Source organism: Uloborus diversus, chromosome 8 (genome assembly GCF_026930045.1).
Source record: "Uloborus diversus isolate 005 chromosome 8, Udiv.v.3.1, whole genome shotgun sequence".
Lineage (NCBI taxonomy): Eukaryota > Metazoa > Arthropoda > Arachnida > Araneae > Uloboridae > Uloborus > Uloborus diversus.
This window is the reverse complement of record NC_072738.1, coordinates 118,841,044-118,861,523: the sequence shown is the minus strand read 5'-3', so window position 1 is coordinate 118,861,523 and position 20,480 is coordinate 118,841,044. Positions and strand designations below refer to the sequence as shown.

The 20,480-nt window shown below is 34.2% G+C and overlaps 1 protein-coding gene across 1 annotated transcript in view; it reads left to right on the top strand.

The window, feature by feature from the left end:
* The window catches only part of LOC129228554 (DNA ligase 3-like), a 285,727-nt gene that overhangs the window by 191,542 nt on the left and 73,705 nt on the right, over positions 1-20,480 (top strand). The window lies entirely within an intron of this gene.

Genomic DNA, 20,480 nt, shown 5'->3' with positions numbered 1-20,480 from the left:
ATTAGATTTACCTCAAGAAATCATTTTTCTGCAGAAAAACATTTTCATTGTATGCTGAAATGTAGATGTTTCTAATAGCAGTGTTCGACCTTTTGTACAAATGAAAAAATACTACCCCAAATTAAAACTACGAGTTTCACCCAGTAAACTTTTTTTTTTTTTATTCGCGCGAATACGATATAAAACATTAAAATTATTATCAACTTCATTAGCAAGAAATCATTTTCTACTCCTCTGCTTTCTGCTGAAAAAAAAGAAACATTTTGTCTACGTTCGAAAAATTACACTTAAAAAAAATGGACTCAATTCAACTGGTTTCGGTTTTGAATTTTAAGTGTTCGATTAAAAAAGAAACATGTGCGGGCATTTAAGCCGTAACTGTTAAAGCAACCTTCTATGTGAAATAGTTTAATATTCAAAGATAAAAACACTTATTTTCAATCTAATTTATTACTTCTCTAGAATGTTTATTTCAATCGATACGTGAGATATTCGTCATTCTTTAATCAAATTCCATGCATTACGAATAATTTTAAATCGTATCATGCTGGTTAATAACAAAATATAGAAGCATGATCTTAGTATTATTATTTTTTCTGGCAAAAAGCTTTTTTGCTGTTTTTTACTACGCATTCCTTCAATGAATAGCTTTCGAAAAGGAAGGCGCAATTGCTAGGTTTGTTGGGATGTCGGGCTGTTAATCAGAATGGCTCCAATTTGAATCCGTGCCAATAAATATCTCTTTAATGTTTCTTTTTTTCCTGTCAGATGATCACATGGGCAGCACTGTATTTGCCACAACCTGTTTTTTTCACATGCACAATTATTGCTTTTTCACGAGTCACTACTCAGCCACACTTTTAATGATATTTATGTTTGCATTGAAAATATGTACGACCAAAAGTTGAGCGATGATCAAATTATCACAACGTTGTATTTAACGAGGTTTTGTTACTGATGTCTTTAAATTACATGTCTTCTCTTCTGCGCTTACTTTTTTTCGGTTCTTCTTCATAATGTTCTTTCTTTGAAATTTTTAAAGAGCGAAATGCCTTATGAAACGATTCGAAGCACAGTGCGGAGTTCCGCACGGGTCGACTAGTTTTAACAACTTTATTATGTTAAAGTGTTTCAAGGAATCTTCCGTTACTGCAGTTAACATGGGGGCAGAGCTACTGGAGACTTTCCCTCCACTTCAGAACTATGTCTACACTGCGGAGGTAGCACTGTTATCGATCGAGAAAAAAATCTAACTTCTCTTTCGAGTGGGGGGGGCGGGGGGAATTACTTTCTCAGAATGCGCTCTCTTTCTCTTTGAAGTCTACTTGCAGTGTGAATGAGGTTCGGGTTTCTCCAAATATCATTAACAACAACAACAAAGGAAATCTTCCCGTAAGGGAATAGCTGAAATGACTTCCTCTCGAGACGTAACCGTTCTAAATTAATAGATGGGTCTCTTGCAGTCCTGAAACACATGCAATCAGATACTTGAGTAAGTTTTTGTTAACCTTATTTTCGTATTTAACTTTCTAATATTTAGGAACTTCCGTAGCCGCGATAGCATCAAAAAACGAGACCTCTGACAGCTGTCTAAACGCAGTTAAGGAGGTCCCGGATTCGACTTCCACCAGCACCTTAGCTGTTATTTGCACTTCCTGATTTTAATCATTCCTATATATGTCCAGAGGCCAAACACTTTGTTCGCTGTCTTCTGATGTATTTAACGCTGTTCAGCTTCTTCAAATGCTAATATTCTCCAATTTGCAACTGTAGCCAAACCTCGTTATCGAAACACCCGGATTTCAAGCCACTCCGGATGTCACGTCACTTATTCCAAGTCCCGAATATATTGCATGTACTTTTAATGGCAAGTGGCTCAGTATTTCACGACAGTGTTATATTGTGAAACTCCGGCTACCACGACGCTTTGGAATGCTTAGACGGGATCGACTTTTTCTTTACAATTGAAATATTTTTAGTGAAATACTAAAAACCCCTGGAAAAGTTTACTGTAGAAATTTCTGAAAAGCGGTTAGGGACCTGTATCATTCTAGCCCATGCATGCCACCTGAAATATAGCAGAGCGTGTACATAGGTTCTGAAAGCGACAGAATGTAGCCTTTGATATGAAAAACAATTGAGGCAGTGAGAAACAAAAGCATATAAGTACATAGTACACTGTAAAAAAAATTCCGAAACGTTACTGGTTATTTCCGTGGAACGTTTCGTGATTTCAGAAGTTTTCACATATTTCCCCGCAAAATCAAGTATCTTCGCAAAAAAGTTTCCTAAATTGCTAAAAGATGCAAGAATGCAGACTTTACACTGGTGTGAAAAATATTTTTTGCTACGAGTTTAAAGATTGACTGAGCGTACTTATTAAGTGTTTTGGATTTAGTTTGATTACGGCCTGTCCGTAATGACTACACTCCCAAAGGGAGCAAATACGTCACTGAATAACTGCAGTTTTGCGAGTTAGGAATTGCAGGCAAGGAAGATTCTTGGTTCTTGCTTGCAATTTCTGCGTAGCTTTGGCCATGGTTGCTCTGATGTTTTTGGAGCTTTCTTGATAAATCAACAAAGTTCTAATCAAATTCATGAAACATTAATTTTTCTAGAACGACTTACTTTAACAGGGGAGATTTCCCAACATTTCAGAAAGGTTACTGACTTATATCGGAAAACGTTCCTGGTTTTTGTAAGATATGTTACTGGTTGAAATTGGGCACATCAGTTGCCTATTACAGAAACGTTTCTGAATCGTTTTTACAGTTTAGACATTTTCAAGTTTTTTATAAAACGCATTTAAATATAGGTCCCTAGGTAGGCTTTCATTGAAAAGTGTCTTTCTAAATCATGTTGTATGACAGCACCTACCAGGGCTACTAGTACAATCTCTTTCCCCAAGACTGAGGAGAGATTCGCCTACTTTTTGTACTGATTGTCTCCAAATTTTTAATTTTGCCCCTTACATCCCTTTGCTTCTCACTGCTTTGATTGAAAGAAATGCAAAGCAAGTGGACTAAGGAAACTGGTTTAAGGAAAAGATTTTAAAACTGGACTAAGGAAATAGCAACAGAAAAGAAAACCATAGCTGTGGTAATCAGCTGTGTTTGATCATTGCACGCTTCTCCCATGCAAGAAAGAGAACATTATTGAGCCCCATATTAGATTAACTAAAAATAAACAAAACCTTTAAAGTATAGGGAAAAGTATACAACGTAATTCCATGTCAGTAAGTTAGGGATTAGATGCAAGACTCTCTTTTCACTTAAAAATCAACTTCGTTAACAGTACGATTGTTTAATTTGTTGCACTGTAAAAACGATTCAGAAACGTTCCTGGAAAATAATGGGTAGATGATTTGTCCGATTTCTGCCAGTAACATGTCTTGCAAAAGCCTGGAACGTTTTCCCAAACATTCAGTAACCTTCCTGAAATTATCTTGGAAGCTTCCTGAAATATTCAGAAATCTTCCCTTTTAAAGCCAGTTGTGTCTCTGGAACTTTAGAGTAAACTTTTGTAGGTTTAATATAACAGCTAGGCACCCCTTCCTGATTTATCAAGGAAGTTTCCCAAGAAATACTGCAAACATGGCCAAAGCTAAGACAGAATTCCAATTCAGCATCGAGAATTTTACTTCCCTGCAATTATTGCAAAGCTACATAGTCCATGGACTTATTCGCTCCCTTTGGGACCTTTAACAGTCTGGACGGGCCGTAACCGTCCCAAAGCCGATACACTTTATAAATACGCTCAGTTAATCTTTAAACTGGGAGCTAAAAACATTTTTCACACCATTGAGAAGTCTGTATTCGTGCGACTTGTAGCTGTTCAAGAAACATTTTGACAATGATACTTGATTTTTCCAGGAGATGTATAAAAACCATTAAAATCCCGAGGCGTTACACGAAAATACTCAGTAACGATTCGGAATTTTTTTAGTGTTTTCAAAAAGTAAGCGAACTCTTTTTGACTTGTTGAAATAAAAAGTAAATGAAGAAATTTTTCTTATGATTTTTCCCTTGTCCTTTAATAATTCAAAATTGCTTTTGTTGAATCTAATTAGTAACACCAAACTATTAATTAATTCATTAAATATGTAATTCTATTTAAAAATTGTTCAACTAAAATTTTTTGAACTCCCGGATAAGACGTCGCTCCCGCTATGACGACTTTACAAGCAATCCCAAGGGTGACACGATAACAAGATTTGACTGAAGAAAGTTTTACTTGAAATATTCTCGAAAGCTTAATATATTTTACATACTTCCATTAAGATATACAGAAATAAATTTCGAAAGGAAAACGTATACAGTCCCTTGAAAACCTTGCTTTATGAAAATGAAATACAATTTGATTTTCTACATATATGAAATACAATTTGTTCTCGCATTCGAAAGATGTGACCTATTATTCAATAATGCTCCAGGGATAACAGAACGACTTTACTGAAAGACATTTCACTTTAGTATTCCCTTTCTCACTCCATGTTGCACTACGATACTTGAATCCTCTACAGTTTAAAGTTTTTCTCCTTTTTTTTCTGTTTTGCATACTTTGTAGCAAATGTTATGCTGAAAATTAGTTTATGATATTTGAAAGTATGGTTTTATTCAATTTCAACTAAATCGGCTTTTCTTATTCACTCATGCATTTCATACATAATTTACAGCAATAACATGATCTTTCATGCGCTAGTTTTTTTCTCTTTAACTGATGAATGAAGATGTTGAAAACAAAAAGGAAAAAAAAAAAAAACAGTTTGAAAATTCTGTCTATTTTTTCACGAGTTAAACTTTTCTTATTTGTTTTTAATGTATTTTTTAATATTTTTATCTTCTATAAAGGTCAATCCTTTGGTCCTCGTTCATAGAAGTTTGGTTTTGATTCTCCCAAGTTCAATGATTTTCATTTTGACGTATTAGAATGATAGCGGCATAAGTCAAACACATTATAAATTAAGTAAAGCAAGGATTTGGTTTCCTCCTCATGCTCTCTGTTAAGTCCAACTTTCCCCATTTGCATGAAAAATACTGACCAAGGAACCAAACTAATAATAACGGAAAAGAAATAAATTGTTAGCAATCAAAAGTTTAGATTGAGGCCTTTTTGATGCAAAATTTTTTTGCCTTCGTGCTCCCGCACTGTAAAAACGATTCAGAAATGCTCATACAAAATAATGGGCAGCTGATGTGCCCAATTTTTGTCAGTAACATATTTGGCAAAAACCAGGGACGTTTTCCGCTAAAAGTCAGTAACTTTTCAGAAATGTCCTTGTATTTTTTTAAATAATATTGAAATCTTCCCGGTTAAAGCCAGTCCTGTTTCTGTAACCTTCAGATAAAACTTAGTATGATTTAAGTAATTACTTGATGCCTTCCTGACTCACCAAGAAAGTTCCTAAAGCATTATTGCAACTAGGGTCAAAGCTAAGCCAGAACTGCAAGTAAGTAGCAAGAATATCGCTTGCCTGCAATTCTTTCATAGCTGGAGATGCAGAGTTTTATTCGCTCTCATTGGTAGGCTTAGTCAATCAGGAAGAGCCGATGCACTTAATGAATTTGCTCAGTTAATTTTTAAACTGGAGCTAAAAATATTTTCACAACAGTGAAAAATATGAATTCGTGGAACTTGTAGTAATTCGGGACACGCTTTGACAAAGTATACTTAATTTTCACAGGAAATCGGTGAAAACCTGTGAAATCTCTAAAAGTTCCACGAAAATACTCAGTGACGTTTCAAGCAGTGCCGGATCTAGAGCACTGCTTGAGATTTTATACGAGCATATACGAGACTATACACAAACATGCTAATAATATTAACGGCACGAACTATATACGAGCATGCAAATTATAAAAAGAAAGAATAATAACTCGTTGTTATTAAATCGAGAATGGTGAAAATGAATATTTGGGTTGCTCCTATATAGTCTCAGGCAGTGCCGTACGCAGGGGGGACCCTTGCCACGGGCGGTAACTTCTGTGGGGTCGCAACTTTACCCTATTTCTGTGTTTTATTTCATTAATACTCGATATTAGAGCTTGAAGGAATGCAGAAAAGTATTTGTGTTTGCGTGTGTAAGAAAAAAAATCTTCAAAAAACTAAATATTTATTATGCAAACTAAAATACTCTTAACTTATCTTTCAGCGACTCGTCTTGGATGTATTATCTATTTAAAATAGTGAAATAGTCATTGAACAAGTTTTTAAAAACTGACTTTTATCTATGTATTTAATATTTATGAACGAGATAAGCAATATCAACTTTTGCTACAACCTGAGAAAAAAAGTCCAAAAAAAATAATAATAATAATTTTGATACGTATGCTTTTCCCATACATAGCTTGAATTCAAAGAGCAAAATAATGCATCTTGATAAATATAAAAACAAAAGAAGAAAGTGCTCGCTAAACTCGTTTCAAAAATAATAACGTCTGAAGTCGCTGGAAAGAATAACCCAAAACGAAATTATTTCCAAAGTACCTACTTTATAAGAAAAAGAGACATTAGCGTATAACTATCCTTCTTTTTCAATTTTTTTAGTTTCCTTCATTTCTGAGTAAATACTATTTCCACTTCACTTTAACTTCATTAAAATTTTGTTTTGAATTTTGTTTAAATGCCGAAAACTCGCTTTATTTCATCGAGCAGAAAGTTAAAAAGTTTCGCTCCTGGTAATGAGAAGTTTCTGCTTTAAATCTTCGAAAGCTTTCTTGATAACTGAATAAAATACATAAAAATAAGAAAACAAACATGGTAGAATAATAAAAAATAAACAATTTTATTGAAAAGATACATCTCTGAATTTAAAAAAAAATGCATTAGAACCGTGTTCAACCTGTTTAGCTAAATAAAAGAGCGTTAAACCGTCGGTCTTCGTGAGGATTAGAACCAATTTACCAAGTATCATTCTTATATAAATAACAGCCAATGATCGAGTAACGCTCCTGACGTCATCAACAATGAAACTCACGCCATGACATTATAATTTAATAATATATTTTGGTAATGTTTGACATGCAGGGAAAATATTTATTGTGACGAGGCTGAACTGGGTCCGGTAACTTTACTGTTTTACTGGTAAGACTAATTTCAAGGGGATGAAGAAACGCAGAAGTGGTCAACGATGAACGCTACCTACTGGATTTTAGGGTTAATCCACTAGAGTTAGAGTTAAAATGTCAACCATCAAAATATCATCAAAGAGGCAATTGCTTCGTTTAAATGGAGAAGCAATTTTCACCTGTCATGCATTGACGGGCGATTTTCTAGTTCTTTAATATTCATGATGTTTTATTTGATGCATGCAAGTTTACTTTGTATCCAAAATAATACCTCAAAGATGATAAAATTATGGGATTCTTTGCTGCCATCTGAGTTTTTTCTTGGTTAATGTAGACGACAAAGTTTCAAATTTCTCTCCAGTTAGTAATATAGGCAGTCAGTCTATTAGAAGACTTTTATGTTACGACCGTTACAGTACATTAAAAGGAAAGTCATGGCGGCCTGATCAGTAAGGCGTCGGATTCATAACTGGATGGTTCCGGGTTCGATGCCATAAGGATCGAAGATCCTCCGTGTTAATTAATGGTGAATGGGAAACGTCAAACATGTTCGTGGTCACAAAACACTCGAAGTTCCCAATCCAAATTGGGAACGCTGGGACGCTGGGACGCTGGATCAAAAAACATCTTTGTTCAGGATAACATCCAACCGGTCAAACCACGTATGGGTAGTCGTATACGGATAGACCTTAGAGCAGGAAATAGTAAATGGAGGGAGCAAGCCCAATCAAAGGCTGAGGCTAAGACTCCAAGTCACATGACTCAACAACGACGAATGGTTGACACGCATTGCGTGAAACTCTGCAGCACCACCGTCGGCCGGCCTCACGGTGCTGCTCTTGTAGCGAAAACCGTCTCCAGGTTGCGCCCATATCCTACACACACACGCATACATATACACACACCATCACACACACACACCTATACACACGCACACACACATAAACACACGCACACGCACATACACACACACACTCATGCCTGCACACAGACACAAACACACACGCCTACACACACACACATACACACACATACACACATACACACACACTCATGCCTGCACATAGACACAAACACACACGCCTACACAAACACACACACACACAACACGCACACACTCGTGATTGCGAGAAACATAATTTGAATTCAAGATGTCAAAATTAAAATAAATTTTTTTTTCAATTTTTTTTTCTTTTTTTTTAACTCTTACACAGTACCTTTAGGAATATTTTATTTATGTGATATTCTATGAACACTCAAACAATAATCTGAGTCATTTTCTGTCGTTGACCTCTTACGACTTATGGTGCGGATTTGAACCTGGCTCGAATTGGTAAATTTTCAAGGTGCAGAAAACCGACAGCATCCATATCATATGATTTCAGTGTATAACAGATCCCTCGAGCATTTGTTTGGCTTTAAGTAATCTAGAGAAATTTTAACTCCCAGTACAGTTTCGCATCGAAGAGAGTCCGGGCATCTCTATCTAGTGGAGGAAATAGGAGGGAAAATTCTCGTGGTTATGGCATTCGCCGACAGTGAGACTGCATACAAGAATGAATGCTATATTGGAGAATCGCACAAGGTCTGAAAAAAGTAAGCCTCTAACACAGCCCCATTTTAAAGATGAAAGAAAAAAATAAACTTTCGGGACCTCACGTTTTATCTTTAAATTCTTATTTGGTCGTTTTCTTTTGGATAAAGAAAATATACGATGTACGTGTTTAGTTATACCTTTTTAAGAAACAGAAAAGAGAAAAGATGACTTTTATTCAACACAATAATGTTCACGTAATGAAATAACTGAAATCAGAATCAACTGTATTTGCGTTTGAAGGTACATGAAGGGATGAAAAATGAAACCTTTGGGTATTAAACTTAGGATTTTTGTTGACTTCCACATTATTTAAAGTATTTGGTCAGCTTACATTTACATGAGAAAAATACTTTCAGAAACGCAGTGTAACATGAATTCTTTAAAGTTATACTTTTTGTACCTCTATGTAAAGATTGAATTATAGAAATCTGCTCTTTTCTTTTTCCACTTGTTTTTAATAAGCAGACAAAACTCTCTAGAAACATCAGCAAACTACTATGTTTCAACATAAAAGAAAAAGAAAACAGATTCGATTTACGAAGAAAAATCATAATTTTCAACTTTAACATATTCATCACATTCTAAAACATTCTTCAATGTATTCTTTCTAGAATGAAATTCAAAAAACATCTTCTCTCTTGAGCCATTTATAATACTTCAACTATTCGTTTTAAATTTCTTGGAGCTACTCTCAACACTAACAAGCACAAAAATAAACTCTTCAGGCGTAATTTATTCATTCTTCTTTTTAGAGAAGAAAATGCGGTTCTCACTGAGCATAAATATTCTTCAAAGATATCTTTCATAGCTATCTGTAGAAAAATCCTTGGGGTACTTACTTCTCAAAAACTCATTCGGAAATAAGGCTACACTTACATTTTAGAGGAATCTGGGACAAAGTGAAATGATGAAATATATACTCTGTTTTTAGTGCCACCTATATGAAAATATTTTAACTATGTAGTCTGCTCCAGTCAAAAAAAAGTTACCTCTAAATATCGAAGCACATGATAATACAAGCAACTTTAAATTTTTTCTATTCTCAACACGAGGCGTAATTTATTCATTCTTCTTTTTAGAGAAGCAAATGCAGTTCTCACTGAGCATAAATATTTTTCAAAGGTGTCTTTCATAATAGCTATTTGAATAGAGAAATCCTTGGGATACTTTCTTCTCAAAAACTCATCCGAGTGTAATAATACACTTACATTGTAGGGGAATGTGGGGCAAAGTGAAATCGAGGCGTGAAGTGAAATGATGAAATATACACTGTTTTTTGCGTCACTTACCTGATAATATTTTAACTATGTGAAAAAAGGTAGTCTGCTTCATTAAGAAAAGATACAGTGGAGGGAGTGAAGACTCATTCATGAAGCAAAGACTCCAAGTCAGGTGATAAATTTTAAAGCAAAACGTTGGAGGAAATCAGGTTTCCTTCGCTAGTTTCACGCAAAACGTATCAACCATTCGTCGTTGTTGACTCACATGACTTGGAGGTCTTTGCCTCAGCTTTTGCTAAGTCAATAATTGGACTTTTTCGCTCCATTTACTAAGTCCTACTCTAAGATTTGCTCTAGTCAAAAAAAAAAGTTACCTTTGAATATCAAAGCATATGATAATACCAGCAGTTTTTAAAAACTGATTCTCTTTTTGTAATATTTTGTCGTAAGTCAAAAATTATTATTGTTTTCTATAAAAAAAAATAAAGCTTGCATTTTACACTGTAAAAAAATTCCAAAACATTATGGGGGGGTATGTGGGGTATTTCCGTGTTACGTTTCTGGATTTCAATGGTTTTTATCCACTTCCTGAAAAAAATTAAGTATCCTTGTCAAAAAGTTTTCTGAATTGCTACTAGTTGTACGAATGCAGACTTTTCACTGTTGTGAAAAATATTTTTACTCCCAGTTTAAAAATTAGCTGAACGTATTTATAAAGTGTTTCGGCTTCAATTCAAATACGGCCCGTCCATGATCTTTAAGCTCTTAAAGGGAGCGAATAAGTGTGGACTACTTTGCTTGGCAAGAATTGCAGACGGGTAAAATTCTCGTCATTTACTTGCAATTCTGGCTTAGCTTTGGCTATGTTTGCAATAATGCTCTTGGCACTTCCTTGATAAATCAGGAAGATGCCGAGCTATTATATTATACATTTATAGGTTTATTCTAATTTTCCAGACACACGACTGGCTTTTAACGGAAAGATTTCTGCATTTCTCAGGAGGCTTCCAGAAGAACTTCAGGAAGGTTACTGAATTTTAGCGGAAAATATTCCTGGATTTTGCAAGATATGTTATTGGCAGAAATTGGGCACATCAGCTGCCCATTATTTTCCACAAACGTTTCTGAATCGTTTTTACAATATAGTTCAAATGCTTTGTACGATCAGTCAAGTACATGTGGAGCAAATTGAAATCGTTCATTTCGTTTACTTAAAAATTCAGTTAAATCACTGACATATTCATTTATTAAGTAACTAGTGGCACTCGCATGGCTTTGCCCTTACACTGTAAAAACGATTCAGAAATGTTCCTGGAAAATAATAGGCAGCTAATGTGCCCAATTTCAACCATTAACATATCTTACAAAAATCAGGAACGTTTACCGATAAAAGTCAGTAACCTTCCTGAAATACTGGGAAATCTCCCATGTTTATAGCCAGTCGTGAGCCTTCTAGAAAAATTGAATAGGTTTAATGAATTTGATTAGAGTCTCCTAGTTTACCAAGCAAGCTCCAGAAGCATTAGCGCAACCATGGTCAATGCTACGCGAATAATTGCAACCAAGAACCAAGCATATTACTTGCCTGCAATTCCTGCCTCGCAAAGCTGCAGCTTGCCAGTGACTTATTTGCTCCCGTTTGGAGCTTAGTCAATCCAGACGGGCCGTAAATAAACTGCAGCCGATGCATTTAATAAACACGCTGAGTCAACCGTTAAACTGGTAGCAAAAAACATTTTTCACAACAGTGAAAATTCTGCATTCGTGCATCTTTTAGCAATTCAGGAAATTTTTTTGCGAAGATACTTGATTCTTCAGGGAAATAGGTGAAAACCTCTGAAATCCCGAAACGTTCCACGGAAATAACCAGTAACGTTTCGGAATTTTTTTACAGTGTAGTAGGAAGCTAAAAGGTCTTTTGGTTCGCCTGTATATTTACAAATAATGTATGGTGAATTTCTCGCCAATGGTCTTGGCCATATTACGGCTCCACTTTATGATAACTTGGTAATTTACTTGTCCATCTCATGATAGTTTTGCTCGGGAAAATGTTCTTAAAATTGAAATAGAAAAAGAACAAAATTGAATTTATGAAAAATCGCTTCGAGGTGCACACCCCCATGCTACAAACTAATTCTGTGCCAAATTTCATGAAAATCGAACGGTCTAGGCGCTATGCGCGTCACATCCTGACAGACAGAGATCCGGACAAACAGAGAGACTTTCAGCTTTATTAATAATAAAGATTTATTTGCATTTCTTCATTTAATAATTCACTTATTTATTTAACCATTCACTTATTTTCTTGTTTGTTCACTATTTTATTCACTCATTAATTGTTCTCTTATATTAATGTATTATTCGTTTATTTTTTCATCATCTATTTATTTATTTGTTCATTTTTTATTTACTCTTTCACTTGATCAAACATATTTTTAACAATCAAATGGAAAGTATTTCATTAGAAAAATAATTGTTTTTTTATCTCTTTTCCCAATGAAAAAAAAAGGGAACATTTTCTTCTTCTTTACTTCCTTTTACATAGTAAAGGATGTATTGTATTCGCGGCAAAATTTTCACGCAAATATCGGCCTAAATTTCTATTTTGCTCACCCCCGAATGAATGTTGAGTTGTGTTTTCGGCCCGATCGCACGTGCATGTATGGCATGCCTTAGAGCGTATGGACGTCCGAAATATCTATTTTGACTATCGCCAAATTAATTACCACGAGTTTTCTCGTGACGTCTGTATGTACATATGTATGTGCGTATGTACTTCGCATTACTCAAAAACATTATGCCGTAAAAAGTTGAAATTTGGCATGTAGACCCCTAGTGGGTTCTACTTGTGCACGTCTCTTTTTGGTTGCATTCGAATGGTCTAAAAGGGGTGTTTTACACATTTTTGGTGGTAAATCTGTGCTAATTTCAATGCAAACTCGAGTGATATTATAATTTAACAAAAATTTGGCAATATATCGCCAAGCTTTTGGTGGCCAAGTGTCACCAACGTGTCGATATAGCACCAAGTTGGCTACAAGTTTAAAAAAAAAAGTTGTTTTTCGAATTTGATTTCAATTTGGCACTGTTGACGATATTTTGTCTTAAATCTCGTTAAATTGTCGATATTAAGAAACGTCATCTCTGTAAAACGCTTTTTTGCATCGTTTCGTGGCAAACTTGTTAATATCTGAAATGTTTTTAGATTCCTTAATGTTAGTGATGCTCCCTAATGAGATAAGGTTATGGTGTTGATGTTTTTCGGAAAGTGTTTATTGAAAAGCATTGAATTAGCGTAAAAGGAAGTCACGTGGTGCACACATCAGCTCGTTTCAAGTACAACTTTACAGCATAAAATAAAGAAAAAATGTTTCGAAGCAAATTTTGCTATAAAATGCATTGCTCTTTCTTTATGTGCTGTAATTTACACTGTAAAAAAATTCCGAAACGTTACTGGTTATTTCCGTGGAACCTTTCGGGATTCCAGAGGTTTTCACCTATTTCCCCGTAAAATCAAGTATTTTCGCAAAAAAGTTTCCTGAACTGCTAAAAGATGCACAGATGCAGACTTCTCACTGGTGTGAAAGATATTTTTTGCTACCAGTTTAAAGATTGACTGAGTGTGTTTATGAAATGTATAGGCTTTAACCTGATTACGGTCCGTCCAGATTGACTAAGTTCCCAATGGAGGCAAATATGTCACTGGATAGCTGCAGTCTTGCTCGCAATTTTCGTGTAGCTTTGACCATGGTTGCTCCAATGGTTCCTTAGTAAATCAAGGAAGTTCTAATAGAATAATTTAATTTTTAGAAGGTTCACGGCTGTCTTTAACAGTAGAGATTTTCCAATATTTCAGAAAGGTTACTGACTTTTATCGGACAACGTTCCTGGTTTTTGCAAGATACGTTACTGGTTGATTTTGGGCACAACAGCTGCCTATTATTTTCCAGGAACGTTCCTGAATCGTTTTTACAGTGTACAAGAGGAATTTCCAATTTGTTAAATTTGAAAAAAATAAGTTATCTAAACTATTTTCCTTTGCCCTACATTCCCCGACTTCACGTAAATCAATTCCACATAAGTACTTTTTCCCCTTCTTATAAAATTTATCAACATAATAGACATGAAATAGTGTCTTGTTAATGTTATAAATATTTAAAAAGAACTTTCACACACACTTCATACTGCAGGATAAATACTAGATTATGTCTTGGAACTTTGCCTTTAGAACTACACACGATTAAAAATGCCAGTCGCAATACGTTATTAAAGAGATTTGCAAAAATTGTTTTTTTCATGTTTGCATTCCAATTTATGTAGACGAGCTCAATGATAATTTGACTTGCTTTTTGTTGAGTCAACGTGTTTGTTTCCATTGCTTCTGTTTTGAGGAGAAAACCATGTAAAAAATCAATAGAATAATTTTTCAGCCTAAAAACTTGTATTCTCACTTTTTCACAGGTCACAGTCTATGTACTCTTCAATCTATTTGAAATCAGTGTCGTTTACTTTCAAGTGTAATAAATATTCACAATTACAGAGCGTGAATACTCCACCTTGCGAAGACTTAAGAAATTACCGAAAGAGGTAAAATATTCCATTCCACGTTTTTACTTTATGGTAAAATGGAAACTTCAGACAGTTTGTGTTATAAAGTAATTTCAAAAGAATAGAAAAGGAAAAAGAACCCATAAGCATGATGAAAAATTGCTGTCATTCACAAAGCTAAAAATCAAGTTATAAGTTACGGAATTTATTTGTTTTACCTCTTTTAACTGCCATTTGCCAGAGACTGCAGCGCCACCTATAATTTATTGGAATTGCGAATGGATGCTGAAGCAGGTAAAACAAACAAATCCAATAACTTATAATTTGCTTTTTAGCTTTCTAAAAGACAGTCATTTGTCTTCGTGTTTAATGGGTTTATCATTTCTATTCTTTCGTAATTGCATTAACGTGGTACGGGACACATTTTGAAAAAAGTTTTTTTAATTGTTCAGAGTTTTGAATTTTGTGCACTGATTCACCATCTATTTAAAAAGCAAAATCATAACATACATTTTTTTTTTCAAAAAATTTGGGTTGGTTTAAATAGCTATAACTCAAAATATTCTTGGTCAACTTTCAAATTGTTTTCAAAAAATTATGCAAATATCAAAGTTTTTTTTTTCTTTTGCGATTTAAAAACATTATAATATTATAACATTAAAAATATTTGAAGAAAAATTTCGAAAACTTCGTATATACTTTTTTTTTAATATATTTTGCAGCAAACTTTTTTTTTTTAAATTCGCCGAATAAAAAGTTAACTATTTGAAAAAGATATGTTCCACATTTCATTACTTTATCATTATCAGTTCTTGGCTTATAAGAGCTTAAATGCAAAAAATCAGGAAAATTGCATCATGAAGAAAAAAGCGTTTAAAGTTTTAAAATTAAATATAATATAAGTTAACTGCATTCACACACACACAACAAAAATCTTTCGTTCTAATTATTCTAATTAAGATAGAAGCAAGATTCCATCGTCCTTTTAAGCAGAAAAAACGGAGCAGTTTTTTTAAATGATTTAAAAAAAAATTGCCGAATTTCACAATTTTTGTGTCTCGGACCCCCTTAACATCGCAAACTATTAACATCACCAAAAGAAATAGCACAGTCATTCGGGGTAACTTTAAACCACGTGATTCACTTCGGGTCACTTCAAGCTTTTTGTTAATTATTTCACTTTTAAAAAAACCAGAAAGCCGAATGCTGCACTCTCCCGACAATGAAGGAACTTCTCTACTCTTCGTTTTACAAAAAAAGAAAATAATAATAATAATAATAATAAAGCTACCAATATTATAAACGGTTAAATCATTCAATAATTTTGATGTTACTTTTTGAAAGCTATTTTTGATGCCGTTGAAAGTGCTGTGTTCCTACATTGCAGTATTATGTGATATGTTAAAATGTTAGAAATATTGCGATGTTGTGAAGTACAAAGGAGGAGTTATTTAATATTGAGACATTTTATTTTGCTGCATTAAAGTTGCACTACCTTCAATGAAGTAATTTATTTTTCATCCCATTTTCTGACGCGGAAGAAAATTACTCTAAATGGCAGGATATTGTTAACTATTTTATTTTAAATGCCTGAAATAATTGTTACTTCTTAATTTTGGAGAACTACACTGCAGTTTAGCAGCGTTTCTTCCGTTTTGTACCAACAAGTACAAGGCTATTAAAACATGAGAAAGGCCGTTTCAAATGGAGTATTTGTGTCTGAAAGTTACTCTGAATGAGTGTATTTGCATGAAATTTTACATACAGTGTGGAAACGGTTCGATGCGCAACCACAATTAACAATACATAAATCGAAAACACATAACTGAAATTTAAGGACCCTTGCCCAAACATCTGACTTTCATGCAAGCAACCGCCTATCTACTTGAGCTTCAATAACCAACGCCCTCTAAAAACTAAATGCCTATCGCAATTTCATCCAAAAGTCTCAACTTCCGCGTTGACTTTCAGTACTAGTGGCAACGCTGCCTGCCGGAAATCCGACAAAAGGACGGATCCAAACAATTTAAATCAAGCTGTTCGTTGGTTAATTTATAAGTTTAAATTCAGAAATTAACCAATTATGTTCTCCGCTATTAATTTCTACTATCTTCGATAGATGGCGGGTAGCAGTTGTACCATTTTTGCCAGCTTGGCACCACGCACACATTATATGTGTGTGTGGGTGGGGTGTGTGTTTTCGTGAATATATATATTTAATATGTGTATATATATATATAGAGAGAGAGAGAGAGTTGTACAGTTGAATAATGCCGATATAGTATGTGGCATATATTATTGGAGCTTTTAGATAAAAACCTTTCAAATACTTGACAACTTTTGTTCAAACATACTTCCCAATACATACGTAGCACATCCCGAAAAACATAAATCCGAAACCACTAACGATTTGCTTTTTTTCTTTCTCCCACTTTAACACACAATATTATTTTTTACTATTTTCGAAACTCTACTACAATTCACAATATTTCAAACGAAATAAATCTTACCCTAACTCATTTATCACGCATCAGCAACTTCACCTGAATTTTTTTTTAACCCTCTTAGCATTTGCAAGCTCAAAAATAGAGTTCCTCAGGCGTAATTTATTTATTCCTTCTAACAGAGGAACGTTTCTTTCACTTCGTATACATATAAATATGTGCCTGCAAGAAAGTCTTCTCACAGTTTTCGGAAAATAAATCCTTAAGCTTCTTTCTCTCCTACAAAAATCATTCAACTATAAGATTGCACTTGTAGTGTACTTTTGCGTAAATCTGTACTGAAGAAGGTTACTTTTTTTTCGCCACTTCAAAGAATATTGAAGTGGGAGTATTTTATTTTCCAGTATTACTTACCAATAAAGCTACCAGATAATTCTCTTCACGTTTAAAGCGTTACGTGATTTATTTTAAGGAGCAATGAATGCTACGAAAATCCAAATAAAAACGCATGATTTTTTTTTTTTCGCCATTTCATTAGCATTTTTTACTTTTTCGGTATGTTCTTAAACCATAATTGTGTAGTAGTATTGAAACATGGTTGTAATCTGTAAAATATGCACGGGAACATGCATTTTCCCAAAAATCTGTTCTGTATCTGTACCTAAGAGGTAAATGACACTATATCCATTTGCTTCTTTTTTTTTTTTTTATCAAGATTTAAGCACGCAAAAAATCTTCAGCGCCCATGTCGTATGATTATGCGGCATGTAAAAGATCCCTTGGGGTATTCGTTTGGCTTAGAATATCCCTTGGCTAAATTAAATTCCTAGTGCAATTTCGCATCAAAATGAAAGCCCAGGTGCATCCATCTGGTGGAAACTGGGCGTCAAAACACTACTATGTCATGCATCAGCGCCTTAATTGTGACACACGAAAGACTGATGCATTGTTAGGGAGCGCACTAGGTCTGGTTATGGCCCAGACGCCTCTTGAGGTGGATCTCTTATACAGCCCCATTGGAAAGGTAAGAAAAAAGATTTAAGCGCTAGCTTACCCAACTTTCTATACTCTATTCAGGGGTATAAAGCACCAAGAATTGGGGGCATTCACCAAATTCTATGAAGCACTATTTAAGAGACGCTGTCTTAGAGTGCTTAAATAAAGGACTTGGGTGTTAAACAACTAAATATCAGCATTCCTGAGTTCCTTGCAAACAATAGTTTCAGAATTGTTGGATTCTACGATCAACTGTGTACAGTGATACCAACTTATTTCGCCTAAATCGTAGAAAGCTGATATTATCTTTTCCATCAGATTGCAGCTTGGCACCTGCCTTCTACAATTTCTTTTGAAATCAAATGCATTCAAAAATAGTAAGAGGTGTAAAGTTTATCTATATGGCACAAAATTACCGTAAATGACTGTACTGAATGACACTAAAGGCACCAATACTTGGCCAGTAAGGTCAGTTGTAATTTAAGTCATGAATTATGTCCAAAAATAATTTATTCCGCATTGTTCGAACCTTCATACATCATTATTAAATACATAAAATCATCAAAAGTGTGTCTTAAATTTGAAAAAAAAGCTAAATTTTTAACTTAAAATGGAACAATGGAGCAATACATATGTCCTTAAAATGGCCCACTATTAAAACGGCATTACAAGCTTCTTTTACATTTTATAAGCATTACTCACAGACTATTAAGAGTTCAATAAAACTTAAAATGCAGTCCAAAGAAAAATTACTGATTCTGAACTAAATAATATATGGAAGTAAGACTAACTTTGTAACCAAATTTGTCAGCATCAGCGAGAAGTAACTGATTAACCATTTTTTATAAAAACGACTGTGTACAACTCATTAAATAACTCGTATCTATTTTTTTTCTATTGTGTATTTGAAGGATGGGATATCAACCAGTGAGGTATTAGTGCTTCATTCGTTCCTATTAGGGTCCCTCCCAAAGCTTGTTTTTTATTTAAACTAATCATAAGGCCCAGTATAGGCACAGCTGATAATAATTACATTTTCCTAATCACTCTAAAAACAACAATTTCAAACATGACGAAAAAGTACGCAAATTTGAACATATGCATTTAACGCTGAGTCAATATGACCTCCGACTATGTGGTACTCAAATCTGAAACATTCAAGTGCTCATCACATACTCAAATTAACATATGCTCATTTTTGAGGTAATTGTGCTCACTTTTGAACATGCAATAATTTCAAAATTGAGTATTAGCCGAGTTATGTACTCATTTTTGAGTATGAAATAATTCAGAACACTATTTCAGAACATGGGTACAAGTATTTGAAAACAAAAGTTTTCAAGAAAATTTGAAAGCAGGAATGTACTCATTTTCGAACACTTCATTTTTCTCAGTGTCGGTTACAAAATCTGTGTACCGAAGTAGAAATTACTATTGAGACTATTTGGTGCCTCGCGGCCTACTATCCAAAAATCAGAAGTCTTTAAGGAAATGGTTCTCTTCAAAACACTCCTCGCTGTCAAATCTTTTTAAAAAATTATCAACACTATTAAGAACAATCAACGCCGGAAAAAACGTATATCTATATCTATTCAAACATTAATGAAATTGCAATCTTGAGTGTAAAAAATAGAGCTTTTAGCTTGATTATTCTACAATTTAACAAAAAATTACTTATGACCAATCAGGATGATGACTTGAATTTCAGAATTAACTCAGAACATTCGAAGAATCAAATCAAGCTTCTGAAAATCAGGGCAATCCTGTTAGAGTCAAGATATCTGGGCGCCCAAATTTTATGTAATAATGCTCTCTACCAACACTGGAAAAAAAATCAATATTTTTTCATTCTCAAAATGAATATTAAAATAGAAATCACTGCCGCTGCCGAAAATTTCCAGCAGAAACTCCCGCTGATATTCTTCTCATTATTCGAAAATGTGATACAGAAAGAACAAGTTCGATAACTCTTGGAACATTTATCAGCGTGCTTGGGGTCTTTCGATCAAGTCATTAGTGTAGTCTCGCATTCGATTAACTGCAGTTGTTATCACTTAAAGCAGACAAAAAAAAATATTGATTGCGTAATTCATTGCTATTCTCTATGTCCTTTTGAGATCATTAAAACAGAATTGGAATCCACGTAGCGGCTGTCACCGGCAATTAATCTCTGTAAATAGATATTTAAAGCGATGTCTAGAGAGGAGGAAAGAAATCTAAATGCGAAATAAGCGCTGGGAATTCTTCTGAATAAATGCTTGGAAAAGTCGTTAAAAATTCTCATGCTGTGAAAAGAACTTTTCACGTTGGTTCAATCCGTAAAGAGCGTTTAAAGTTCGTTTAAACACGATGGCGGAAAGTTTGTGTGGCTGAAAAATCGCTTTCTGATGCACCACAATTGCCCGTATATACTTAAAATATATAATTATAATTGACTGAATACTTATAAGATCTACAGAGTTTTTAAAGGATGTCTGGAATGAATAAAAACTAAGGCTCCATGTTTAAAGTTAAATAAGACTAACTATATTTCCTAGGCTTTTATATAATGCCAAATATAATGAAATCTGTTTTGTAATGTTCAACATTTTTTAATCGAATGCTGCAA